Source organism: Chiloscyllium plagiosum, unplaced genomic scaffold (genome assembly GCF_037043375.1).
Source record: "Chiloscyllium plagiosum isolate Xiang-an unplaced genomic scaffold, Cpla_swu_hap1 HiC_scaffold_45, whole genome shotgun sequence".
Taxonomy (NCBI): domain Eukaryota; kingdom Metazoa; phylum Chordata; class Chondrichthyes; order Orectolobiformes; family Hemiscylliidae; genus Chiloscyllium; species Chiloscyllium plagiosum.
In genome coordinates this window covers 44,538,076-44,550,575 of record NW_028270183.1, presented here as the reverse complement: position 1 = coordinate 44,550,575, position 12,500 = coordinate 44,538,076, and the positions used below count along the sequence as shown (strand labels likewise).

General features: G+C 44.8%; 6 non-coding genes across 6 annotated transcripts; all 6 read left to right on the top strand.

The window, feature by feature from the left end:
* The first annotated feature begins 309 nt into the window (after nt 1–309).
* trnai-aau (transfer RNA isoleucine (anticodon AAU)) lies at nt 310–383 on the top strand. The gene has a single exon. It is a non-coding gene; the product is annotated as a tRNA-Ile (tRNA).
* Nucleotides 384–2,592: 2,209 nt separating this feature from the next.
* Nucleotides 2,593–2,666, top strand: trnai-aau (transfer RNA isoleucine (anticodon AAU)). Its single transcript has one exon. It is a non-coding gene; the product is annotated as a tRNA-Ile (tRNA).
* A 2,210-nt stretch (nt 2,667–4,876) lies between these two features.
* Nucleotides 4,877–4,950, top strand: trnai-aau (transfer RNA isoleucine (anticodon AAU)). The gene has a single exon. It is a non-coding gene; the product is annotated as a tRNA-Ile (tRNA).
* Nucleotides 4,951–7,159: 2,209 nt separating this feature from the next.
* Nucleotides 7,160–7,233, top strand: trnai-aau (transfer RNA isoleucine (anticodon AAU)). Its single transcript has one exon. It is a non-coding gene; the product is annotated as a tRNA-Ile (tRNA).
* A 2,209-nt stretch (nt 7,234–9,442) lies between these two features.
* Nucleotides 9,443–9,516, top strand: trnai-aau (transfer RNA isoleucine (anticodon AAU)). Its single transcript has one exon. It is a non-coding gene; the product is annotated as a tRNA-Ile (tRNA).
* A 2,209-nt stretch (nt 9,517–11,725) lies between these two features.
* On the top strand, nt 11,726–11,799 carry trnai-aau (transfer RNA isoleucine (anticodon AAU)). Its single transcript has one exon. It is a non-coding gene; the product is annotated as a tRNA-Ile (tRNA).
* The last annotated feature ends 701 nt before the right edge of the window (nt 11,800–12,500 follow it).

Sequence of the window (12,500 nt, the reverse complement as noted above, 5' to 3'; positions counted from 1 at the left end):
TGAGCGATCGTTGAAGGGACCTTTCGACAGACGATATTTTTCAACATGACAAGCTGCAGCTGAGCTGGTGGCATTGCGATTGAAATTGCACGCGTCCGGACATTGTGCTTCATTTTGAATATCAGAGCAAATGGTTAAGTCGAGTATGCGCGTTCGGAAAAGTAAATGCTTTTTTTTCGTTGAAAAGCTTTGCAACGAAAGGAAATACTTCAGACTATCGTGCGATCGACATGAAGCAGAAAATGAACAGCCGCCGTGGTTGTGAGCACCGGCAATATAGGCATTTACTTTCGCTGCCTGTGCTGTGTTGGTCGGTTAGCTCAGCTGGTTACAGCGTGGTGCTAATAACGCCAAGGTCGTGGGTTCAATCCCCGCACTGACCACGAGAGGCGCTTCCGTCGTTTGCAGGGCTGTGCCAGTGTTCGCCGTGGCTTTTACTTTCACCGTCTGCAAGAACTTGTCACATGGTCGGTTGAGATGTGTGCTCATTCGAAAGGCGACCATCGCTGTCATGGAACATCAACCCGCTGGTCCCATGCCGGATCTCAGCTGCGTTGCTATTTTTCCAAACAACGTGCTCCACCAAACCACGAAACAGGAAGCCTCACCTGCGCAATAAAACATTTGACAGGGCTAGACGCACGACTTGATCGCCGTACCCATGATGACTGCTGGATGTTGTCTGCAGCAAATCAATCAGTCTCAATTGTTTTCACAAACAAATGCAAATCATGGAATATATGCAGTATTAATCAGACCTGGCACAGTCTCGGAGCAGAACCAGAGTTCAGGCTTCAATTCAAATCAAAGATTCGTTCATGTTATTTTCCTTGATCTCTGTTAATACTTGTCACGCGACTTCCAAAAGGAATTCATTCGCTTGCTCACCTCTCATGCATAGAAGCTGGAGTTATCATGACACCAGCAATATCATAGAGCCATTAATAAAATAAAATTACTGCGGATGCTGGAATCTGAAACCAAAAGAGAAAATGCTGGAAAGTCTCAGCACGTCTGGCACCATCTGCAAGGAGAGAAAAGAGCTGACGTTTCGAGTCGAACTGATCCTTTGTTAAAGATAAAAAAGGGGTAGAATTAGGGAGCTGTTTACACCAGGCTGAGAGATGGTGAGTCAGGGCTCCAGATGCAAAGGTGATAATGAGAGTGCATGGAGAGATCTAAGGGAGATTAGGAGCCGTGAATGACGCAGGCTGTAGCCAGTGCTATGTGACAAAATATGTGGGGGATGGGTGAAGCAGAGACAAAATGGAAAACAGGGGAGAAGGGTAGCAAAGTGGGAAGAGGAAAGGAAAAAGATATTGAGAGAGTGGGGAGCGAGAGAAAGAGAGACAATCAAGAAATAAGAGTTACAGAACAATGAAAAAAACACAAATAAAAAAGATAAATAAAATAATTGAAATAAAATTACCTGAAGTTGTTTGAATTCAACAACTTGAGACAATTTTACTTCATTGATTTTATTTATCTTTTTTATCATTTCACCTGCACTATCATAGAGCTCATTAGATATGGACAGCACTGAAAACACAGTCTTCGGTCGAACTCGTCCATTCCGAACAGATATCTTCAATTGATCCAGCCGCGATTGCATGCATTTGACCCATGTCTCTCTAAACCCTGCCTATTCAAATACACGTCCAGATTCCTTAAAAGTATTGGAATTTTACCATCCATCACCAGCTCGTCTGGCAACTTGTTCCAGAAACGCACCACCCTCTGCGCACAGCCATTGCCCATCACTGCCTTTCCAATTCTCGTACTCCCACACCTGATTTATACCCTCTAGTTCTGCACTGCCACACCTGAGCGAAAGAAACTTGTCTATTTACCCGATTCATGCCCCTCATGATTGAAAAGCCTCCATAAGCTCCGCTCCCAGCCTCTGACACGCCAGGCAATATAGTGAGTGTGTGTTCAGCCTGCAACCGTTTGCACCTTTTCCATTTTCAAATGGAGGATGTAGCATGCTGTCTGAAGCAATCATCTCAGCATCTGATCTGTCACTGACGACCGCTGCAGGAAGGCGTGATAACTTTCTAAATATGCTGTCAAACGAAGATTGAATTAGCAACATGAGTGATTGAGCAAAACGTGCAATTGGCGTCTGAGCTGTTGCTGACACCAAAGCAACTGCGTCGTTCGGGAGCAGAAAAAATCCCACTGTCAGATTTCAATTCAAATGCATTTGGCATAAGGTTCGCAGCAGTTTATCAGCAGCACATAACGCTGACTCCAAAAGTCTGTGAGTATCCAGAAGAACAGTGAGCGATCGTTGAAGGGACCTTTCGACAGACGATATTTTTCAACATGACAAGCTGCAGCTGAGCTGGTGGCATTGCGATTGAAATTGCACGCGTCCGGACATTGTGCTTCATTTTGAATATCAGAGCAAATGGTTAAGTCGAGTATGCGCGTTCGGAAAAGTAAATGCTTTTTTTTCGTTGAAAAGCTTTGCAACGAAAGGAAATACTTCAGACTATCGTGCGATCGACATGAAGCAGAAAATGAACAGCCGCCGTGGTTGTGAGCACCGGCAATATAGGCATTTACTTTCGCTGCCTGTGCTGTGTTGGTCGGTTAGCTCAGCTGGTTACAGCGTGGTGCTAATAACGCCAAGGTCGTGGGTTCAATCCCCGCACTGACCACGAGAGGCGCTTCCGTCGTTTGCAGGGCTGTGCCAGTGTTCGCCGTGGCTTTTACTTTCACCGTCTGCAAGAACTTGTCACATGGTCGGTTGAGATGTGTGCTCATTCGAAAGGCGACCATCGCTGTCATGGAACATCAACCCGCTGGTCCCATGCCGGATCTCAGCTGCGTTGCTATTTTTCCAAACAACGTGCTCCACCAAACCACGAAACAGGAAGCCTCACCTGCGCAATAAAACATTTGACAGGGCTAGACGCACGACTTGATCGCCGTACCCATGATGACTGCTGGATGTTGTCTGCAGCAAATCAATCAGTCTCAATTGTTTTCACAAACAAATGCAAATCATGAAATATATGCAGTATTAATCAGACCTGGCACAGTCTCGGAGCAGAACCAGAGTTCAGGCTTCAATTCAAATCAAAGATTCGTTCATGTTATTTTCCTTGATCTCTGTTAATACTTGTCACGCGACTTCCAAAAGGAATTCATTCGCTTGCTCACCTCTCATGCATAGAAGCTGGAGTTATCATGACACCAGCAATATCATAGAGCCATTAATAAAATACAATTACTGCGGATGCTGGAATCTGAAACCAAAAGAGAAAATGCTGGAAAGTCTCAGCACGTCTGGCACCATCTGCAAGGAGAGAAAAGAGCTGACGTTTCGAGTCGAACTGATCCTTTGTTAAAGATAAAAAAAGGGGGAGAATTAGGGAGCTGTTTACACCAGGCTGAGAGATGGTGAGTCAGGGCTCCAGATGCAAAGGTGATAATGAGAGTGCATGGAGAGATCTAAGGGAGATTAGGAGCCGTGAATGACGCAGGCTGTAGCCAGTGCTATGTGACAAAATATGTGGGGGATGGGTGAAGCAGAGACAAAATGGAAAACAGGGGAGAAGGGTAGCAAAGTGGGAAGAGGAAAGGAAAAAGATATTGAGAGAGTGGGGAGCGAGAGAAAGAGAGACAATCAAGAAATAAGAGTTACAGAACAATGAAAAAAACACAAATAAAAAAGATAAATAAAATAATTGAAATAAAATTACCTGAAGTTGTTTGAATTCAACAACTTGAGACAATTTTACTTCATTGATTTTATTTATCTTTTTTATCATTTCACCTGCACTATCATAGAGCTCATTAGATATGGACAGCACTGAAAACACAGTCTTCGGTCGAACTCGTCCATTCCGAACAGATATCTTCAATTGATCCAGCCGCGATTGCATGCATTTGACCCATGTCTCTCTAAACCCTGCCTATTCAAATACACGTCCAGATTCCTTAAAAGTATTGGAATTTTACCATCCATCACCAGCTCGTCTGGCAACTTGTTCCAGAAACGCACCACCCTCTGCGCACAGCCATTGCCCATCACTGCCTTTCCAATTCTCGTACTCCCACACCTGATTTATACCCTCTAGTTCTGCACTGCCACACCTGAGCGAAAGAAACTTGTCTATTTACCCGATTCATGCCCCTCATGATTGAAAAGCCTCCATAAGCTCCGCTCCCAGCCTCTGACACGCCAGGCAATATAGTGAGTGTGTGTTCAGCCTGCAACCGTTTGCACCTTTTCCATTTTCAAATGGAGGATGTAGCATGCTGTCTGAAGCAATCATCTTAGCATCTGATCTGTCACTGACGACCGCTGCAGGAAGGCGTGATAACTTTCTAAATATGCTGTCAAACGAAGATTGAATTAGCAACATGAGTGATTGAGCAAAACGTGCAATTGGCGTCTGAGCTGTTGCTGACACCAAAGCAACTGCGTCGTTCGGGAGCAGAAAAAATCCCACTGTTAGATTTCAATTCAAATGCATTTGGCATAAGGTTCGCAGCAGTTTATCAGCAGCACATAACGCTGACTCCAAAAGTCTGTGAGTATCCAGAAGAACAGTGAGCGATCGTTGAAGGGACGTTTCGACAGACGATATTTTTCAACATGACAAGCTGCAGCTGAGCTGGTGGCATTGCGATTGAAATTGCACGCGTCCGGACATTGTGCTTCATTTTGAATATCAGAGCAAATGGTTAAGTCGAGTATGCGCGTTCGGAAAAGTAAATGCTTTTTTTTCGTTGAAAAGCTTTGCAACGAAAGGAAATACTTCAGACTATCGTGCGATCGACATGAAGCAGAAAATGAACAGCCGCCGTGGTTGTGAGCACCGGCAATATAGGCATTTACTTTCGCTGCCTGTGCTGTGTTGGTCGGTTAGCTCAGCTGGTTAGAGCGTGGTGCTAATAACGCCAAGGTCGTGGGTTCAATCCCCGCACTGACCACGAGAGGCGCTTCCGTCGTTTGCAGGGCTGTGTCAGTGTTCGCCGTGGCTTTTACTTTCACCGTCTGCAAGAACTTGTCACATGGTCGGTTGAGATGTGTGCTCATTCGAAAGGCGACCATCGCTGTCATGGAACATCAACCCGCTGGTCCCATGCCGGATCTCAGCTGCGTTGCTATTTTTCCAAACAACGTGCTCCACCAAACCACGAAACAGGAAGCCTCACCTGCGCAATAAAACATTTGACAGGGCTAGACGCACGACTTGATCGCCGTACCCATGATGACTGCTGGATGTTGTCTGCAGCAAATCAATCAGTCTCAATTGTTTTCACAAACAAATGCAAATCATGGAATATATGCAGTATTAATCAGACCTGGCACAGTCTCGGAGCAGAACCAGAGTTCAGGCTTCAATTCAAATCAAAGATTCGTTCATGTTATTTTCCTTGATCTCTGTTAATACTTGTCACGCGACTTCCAAAAGGAATTCATTCGCTTGCTCACCTCTCATGCATAGAAGCTGGAGTTATCATGACACCAGCAATATCATAGAGCCATTAATAAAATAAAATTACTGCGGATGCTGGAATCTGAAACCAAAAGAGAAAATGCTGGAAAGTCTCAGCACGTCTGGCACCATCTGCAAGGAGAGAAAAGAGCTGACGTTTCGAGTCGAACTGATCCTTTGTTAAAGATAAAAAAGGGGTAGAATTAGGGAGCTGTTTACACCAGGCTGAGAGATGGTGAGTCAGGGCTCCAGATGCAAAGGTGATAATGAGAGTGCATGGAGAGATCTAAGGGAGATTAGGAGCCGTGAATGACGCAGGCTGTAGCCAGTGCTATGTGACAAAATATGTGGGGGATGGGTGAAGCAGAGACAAAATGGAAAACAGGGGAGAAGGGTAGCAAAGTGGGAAGAGGAAAGGAAAAAGATATTGAGAGAGTGGGGAGCGAGAGAAAGAGAGACAATCAAGAAATAAGAGTTACAGAACAATGAAAAAAACACAAATAAAAAAGATAAATAAAATAATTGAAATAAAATTACCTGAAGTTGTTTGAATTCAACAACTTGAGACAATTTTACTTCATTGATTTTATTTATCTTTTTTATCATTTCACCTGCACTATCATAGAGCTCATTAGATATGGACAGCACTGAAAACACAGTCTTCGGTCGAACTCGTCCATTCCGAACAGATATCTTCAATTGATCCAGCCGCGATTGCATGCATTTGACCCATGTCTCTCTAAACCCTGCCTATTCAAATACACGTCCAGATTCCTTAAAAGTATTGGAATTTTACCATCCATCACCAGCTCGTCTGGCAACTTGTTCCAGAAACGCACCACCCTCTGCGCACAGCCATTGCCCATCACTGCCTTTCCAATTCTCGTACTCCCACACCTGATTTATACCCTCTAGTTCTGCACTGCCACACCTGAGCGAAAGAAACTTGTCTATTTACCCGATTCATGCCCCTCATGATTGAAAAGCCTCCATAAGCTCCGCTCCCAGCCTCTGACACGCCAGGCAATATAGTGAGTGTGTGTTCAGCCTGCAACCGTTTGCACCTTTTCCATTTTCAAATGGAGGATGTAGCATGCTGTCTGAAGCAATCATCTCAGCATCTGATCTGTCACTGACGACCGCTGCAGGAAGGCGTGATAACTTTCTAAATATGCTGTCAAACGAAGATTGAATTAGCAACATGAGTGATTGAGCAAAACGTGCAATTGGCGTCTGAGCTGTTGCTGACACCAAAGCAACTGCGTCGTTCGGGAGCAGAAAAAATCCCACTGTCAGATTTCAATTCAAATGCATTTGGCATAAGGTTCGCAGCAGTTTATCAGCAGCACATAACGCTGACTCCAAAAGTCTGTGAGTATCCAGAAGAACAGTGAGCGATCGTTGAAGGGACGTTTCGACAGACGATATTTTTCAACATGACAAGCTGCAGCTGAGCTGGTGGCATTGCGATTGAAATTGCACGCGTCCGGACATTGTGCTTCATTTTGAATATCAGAGCAAATGGTTAAGTCGAGTATGCGCGTTCGGAAAAGTAAATGCTTTTTTTTCGTTGAAAAGCTTTGCAACGAAAGGAAATACTTCAGACTATCGTGCGATCGACATGAAGCAGAAAATGAACAGCCGCCGTGGTTGTGAGCACCGGCAATATAGGCATTTACTTTCGCTGCCTGTGCTGTGTTGGTCGGTTAGCTCAGCTGGTTAGAGCGTGGTGCTAATAACGCCAAGGTCGTGGGTTCAATCCCCGCACTGACCACGAGAGGCGCTTCCGTCGTTTGCAGGGCTGTGCCAGTGTTCGCCGTGGCTTTTACTTTCACCGTCTGCAAGAACTTGTCACATGGTCGGTTGAGATGTGTGCTCATTCGAAAGGCGACCATCGCTGTCATGGAACATCAACCCGCTGGTCCCATGCCGGATCTCAGCTGCGTTGCTATTTTTCCAAACAACGTGCTCCACCAAACCACGAAACAGGAAGCCTCACCTGCGCAATAAAACATTTGACAGGGCTAGACGCACGACTTGATCGCCGTACCCATGATGACTGCTGGATGTTGTCTGCAGCAAATCAATCAGTCTCAATTGTTTTCACAAACAAATGCAAATCATGGAATATATGCAGTATTAATCAGACCTGGCACAGTCTCGGAGCAGAACCAGAGTTCAGGCTTCAATTCAAATCAAAGATTCGTTCATGTTATTTTCCTTGATCTCTGTTAATACTTGTCACGCGACTTCCAAAAGGAATTCATTCGCTTGCTCACCTCTCATGCATAGAAGCTGGAGTTATCATGACACCAGCAATATCATAGAGCCATTAATAAAATAAAATTACTGCGGATGCTGGAATCTGAAACCAAAAGAGAAAATGCTGGAAAGTCTCAGCACGTCTGGCACCATCTGCAAGGAGAGAAAAGAGCTGACGTTTCGAGTCGAACTGATCCTTTGTTAAAGATAAAAAAGGGGGAGAATTAGGGAGCTGTTTACACCAGGCTGAGAGATGGTGAGTCAGGGCTCCAGATGCAAAGGTGATAATGAGAGTGCATGGAGAGATCTAAGGGAGATTAGGAGCCGTGAATGACGCAGGCTGTAGCCAGTGCTATGTGACAAAATATGTGGGGGATGGGTGAAGCAGAGACAAAATGGAAAACAGGGGAGAAGGGTAGCAAAGTGGGAAGAGGAAAGGAAAAAGATATTGAGAGAGTGGGGAGCGAGAGAAAGAGAGACAATCAAGAAATAAGAGTTACAGAACAATGAAAAAAACACAAATAAAAAAGATAAATAAAATAATTGAAATAAAATTACCTGAAGTTGTTTGAATTCAACAACTTGAGACAATTTTACTTCATTGATTTTATTTATCTTTTTTATCATTTCACCTGCACTATCATAGAGCTCATTAGATATGGACAGCACTGAAAACACAGTCTTCGGTCGAACTCGTCCATTCCGAACAGATATCTTCAATTGATCCAGCCGCGATTGCATGCATTTGACCCATGTCTCTCTAAACCCTGCCTATTCAAATACACGTCCAGATTCCTTAAAAGTATTGGAATTTTACCATCCATCACCAGCTCGTCTGGCAACTTGTTCCAGAAACGCACCACCCTCTGCGCACAGCCATTGCCCATCACTGCCTTTCCAATTCTCGTACTCCCACACCTGATTTATACCCTCTAGTTCTGCACTGCCACACCTGAGCGAAAGAAACTTGTCTATTTACCCGATTCATGCCCCTCATGATTGAAAAGCCTCCATAAGCTCCGCTCCCAGCCTCTGACACGCCAGGCAATATAGTGAGTGTGTGTTCAGCCTGCAACCGTTTGCACCTTTTCCATTTTCAAATGGAGGATGTAGCATGCTGTCTGAAGCAATCATCTCAGCATCTGATCTGTCACTGACGACCGCTGCAGGAAGGCGTGATAACTTTCTAAATATGCTGTCAAACGAAGATTGAATTAGCAACATGAGTGATTGAGCAAAACGTGCAATTGGCGTCTGAGCTGTTGCTGACACCAAAGCAACTGCGTCGTTCGGGAGCAGAAAAAATCCCACTGTCAGATTTCAATTCAAATGCATTTGGCATAAGGTTCGCAGCAGTTTATCAGCAGCACATAACGCTGACTCCAAAAGTCTGTGAGTATCCAGAAGAACAGTGAGCGATCGTTGAAGGGACCTTTCGACAGACGATATTTTTCAACATGACAAGCTGCAGCTGAGCTGGTGGCATTGCGATTGAAATTGCACGCGTCCGGACATTGTGCTTCATTTTGAATATCAGAGCAAATGGTTAAGTCGAGTATGCGCGTTCGGAAAAGTAAATGCTTTTTTTTCGTTGAAAAGCTTTGCAACGAAAGGAAATACTTCAGACTATCGTGCGATCGACATGAAGCAGAAAATGAACAGCCGCCGTGGTTGTGAGCACCGGCAATATAGGCATTTACTTTCGCTGCCTGTGCTGTGTTGGTCGGTTAGCTCAGCTGGTTAGAGCGTGGTGCTAATAACGCCAAGGTCGTGGGTTCAATCCCCGCACTGACCACGAGAGGCGCTTCCGTCGTTTGCAGGGCTGTGCCAGTGTTCGCCGTGGCTTTTACTTTCACCGTCTGCAAGAACTTGTCACATGGTCGGTTGAGATGTGTGCTCATTCGAAAGGCGACCATCGCTGTCATGGAACATCAACCCGCTGGTCCCATGCCGGATCTCAGCTGCGTTGCTATTTTTCCAAACAACGTGCTCCACCAAACCACGAAACAGGAAGCCTCACCTGCGCAATAAAACATTTGACAGGGCTAGACGCACGACTTGATCGCCGTACCCATGATGACTGCTGGATGTTGTCTGCAGCAAATCAATCAGTCTCAATTGTTTTCACAAACAAATGCAAATCATGGAATATATGCAGTATTAATCAGACCTGGCACAGTCTCGGAGCAGAACCAGAGTTCAGGCTTCAATTCAAATCAAAGATTCGTTCATGTTATTTTCCTTGATCTCTGTTAATACTTGTCACGCGACTTCCAAAAGGAATTCATTCGCTTGCTCACCTCTCATGCATAGAAGCTGGAGTTATCATGACACCAGCAATATCATAGAGCCATTAATAAAATAAAATTACTGCGGATGCTGGAATCTGAAACCAAAAGAGAAAATGCTGGAAAGTCTCAGCACGTCTGGCACCATCTGCAAGGAGAGAAAAGAGCTGACGTTTCGAGTCGAACTGATCCTTTGTTAAAGATAAAAAAGGGGGAGAATTAGGGAGCTGTTTACACCAGGCTGAGAGATGGTGAGTCAGGGCTCCAGATGCAAAGGTGATAATGAGAGTGCATGGAGAGATCTAAGGGAGATTAGGAGCCGTGAATGACGCAGGCTGTAGCCAGTGCTATGTGACAAAATATGTGGGGGATGGGTGAAGCAGAGACAAAATGGAAAACAGGGGAGAAGGGTAGCAAAGTGGGAAGAGGAAAGGAAAAAGATATTGAGAGAGTGGGGAGCGAGAGAAAGAGAGACAATCAAGAAATAAGAGTTACAGAACAATGAAAAAAACACAAATAAAAAAGATAAATAAAATAATTGAAATAAAATTACCTGAAGTTGTTTGAATTCAACAACTTGAGACAATTTTACTTCATTGATTTTATTTATCTTTTTTATCATTTCACCTGCACTATCATAGAGCTCATTAGATATGGACAGCACTGAAAACACAGTCTTCGGTCGAACTCGTCCATTCCGAACAGATATCTTCAATTGATCCAGCCGCGATTGCATGCATTTGACCCATGTCTCTCTAAACCCTGCCTATTCAAATACACGTCCAGATTCCTTAAAAGTATTGGAATTTTACCATCCATCACCAGCTCGTCTGGCAACTTGTTCCAGAAACGCACCACCCTCTGCGCACAGCCATTGCCCATCACTGCCTTTCCAATTCTCGTACTCCCACACCTGATTTATACCCTCTAGTTCTGCACTGCCACACCTGAGCGAAAGAAACTTGTCTATTTACCCGATTCATGCCCCTCATGATTGAAAAGCCTCCATAAGCTCCGCTCCCAGCCTCTGACACGCCAGGCAATATAGTGAGTGTGTGTTCAGCCTGCAACCGTTTGCACCTTTTCCATTTTCAAATGGAGGATGTAGCATGCTGTCTGAAGCAATCATCTCAGCATCTGATCTGTCACTGACGACCGCTGCAGGAAGGCGTGATAACTTTCTAAATATGCTGTCAAACGAAGATTGAATTAGCAACATGAGTGATTGAGCAAAACGTGCAATTGGCGTCTGAGCTGTTGCTGACACCAAAGCAACTGCGTCGTTCGGGAGCAGAAAAAATCCCACTGTCAGATTTCAATTCAAATGCATTTGGCATAAGGTTCGCAGCAGTTTATCAGCAGCACATAACGCTGACTCCAAAAGTCTGTGAGTATCCAGAAGAACAGTGAGCGATCGTTGAAGGGACCTTTCGACAGACGATATTTTTCAACATGACAAGCTGCAGCTGAGCTGGTGGCATTGCGATTGAAATTGCACGCGTCCGGACATTGTGCTTCATTTTGAATATCAGAGCAAATGGTTAAGTCGAGTATGCGCGTTCGGAAAAGTAAATGCTTTTTTTTCGTTGAAAAGCTTTGCAACGAAAGGAAATACTTCAGACTATCGTGCGATCGACATGAAGCAGAAAATGAACAGCCGCCGTGGTTGTGAGCACCGGCAATATAGGCATTTACTTTCGCTGCCTGTGCTGTGTTGGTCGGTTAGCTCAGCTGGTTACAGCGTGGTGCTAATAACGCCAAGGTCGTGGGTTCAATCCCCGCACTGACCACGAGAGGCGCTTCCGTCGTTTGCAGGGCTGTGCCAGTGTTCGCCGTGGCTTTTACTTTCACCGTCTGCAAGAACTTGTCACATGGTCGGTTGAGATGTGTGCTCATTCGAAAGGCGACCATCGCTGTCATGGAACATCAACCCGCTGGTCCCATGCCGGATCTCAGCTGCGTTGCTATTTTTCCAAACAACGTGCTCCACCAAACCACGAAACAGGAAGCCTCACCTGCGCAATAAAACATTTGACAGGGCTAGACGCACGACTTGATCGCCGTACCCATGATGACTGCTGGATGTTGTCTGCAGCAAATCAATCAGTCTCAATTGTTTTCACAAACAAATGCAAATCATGGAATATATGCAGTATTAATCAGACCTGGCACAGTCTCGGAGCAGAACCAGAGTTCAGGCTTCAATTCAAATCAAAGATTCGTTCATGTTATTTTCCTTGATCTCTGTTAATACTTGTCACGCGACTTCCAAAAGGAATTCATTCGCTTGCTCACCTCTCATGCATAGAAGCTGGAGTTATCATGACACCAGCAATATCATAGAGCCATTAATAAAATAAAATTACTGCGGATGCTGGAATCTGAAACCAAAAGAGAAAATGCTGGAAAGTCTCAGCACGTCTGGCACCATCTGCAAGGAGAGAAAAGAGCTGACGTTTCGAGTCGAACTGATCCTTTGTTAAAGATAAAA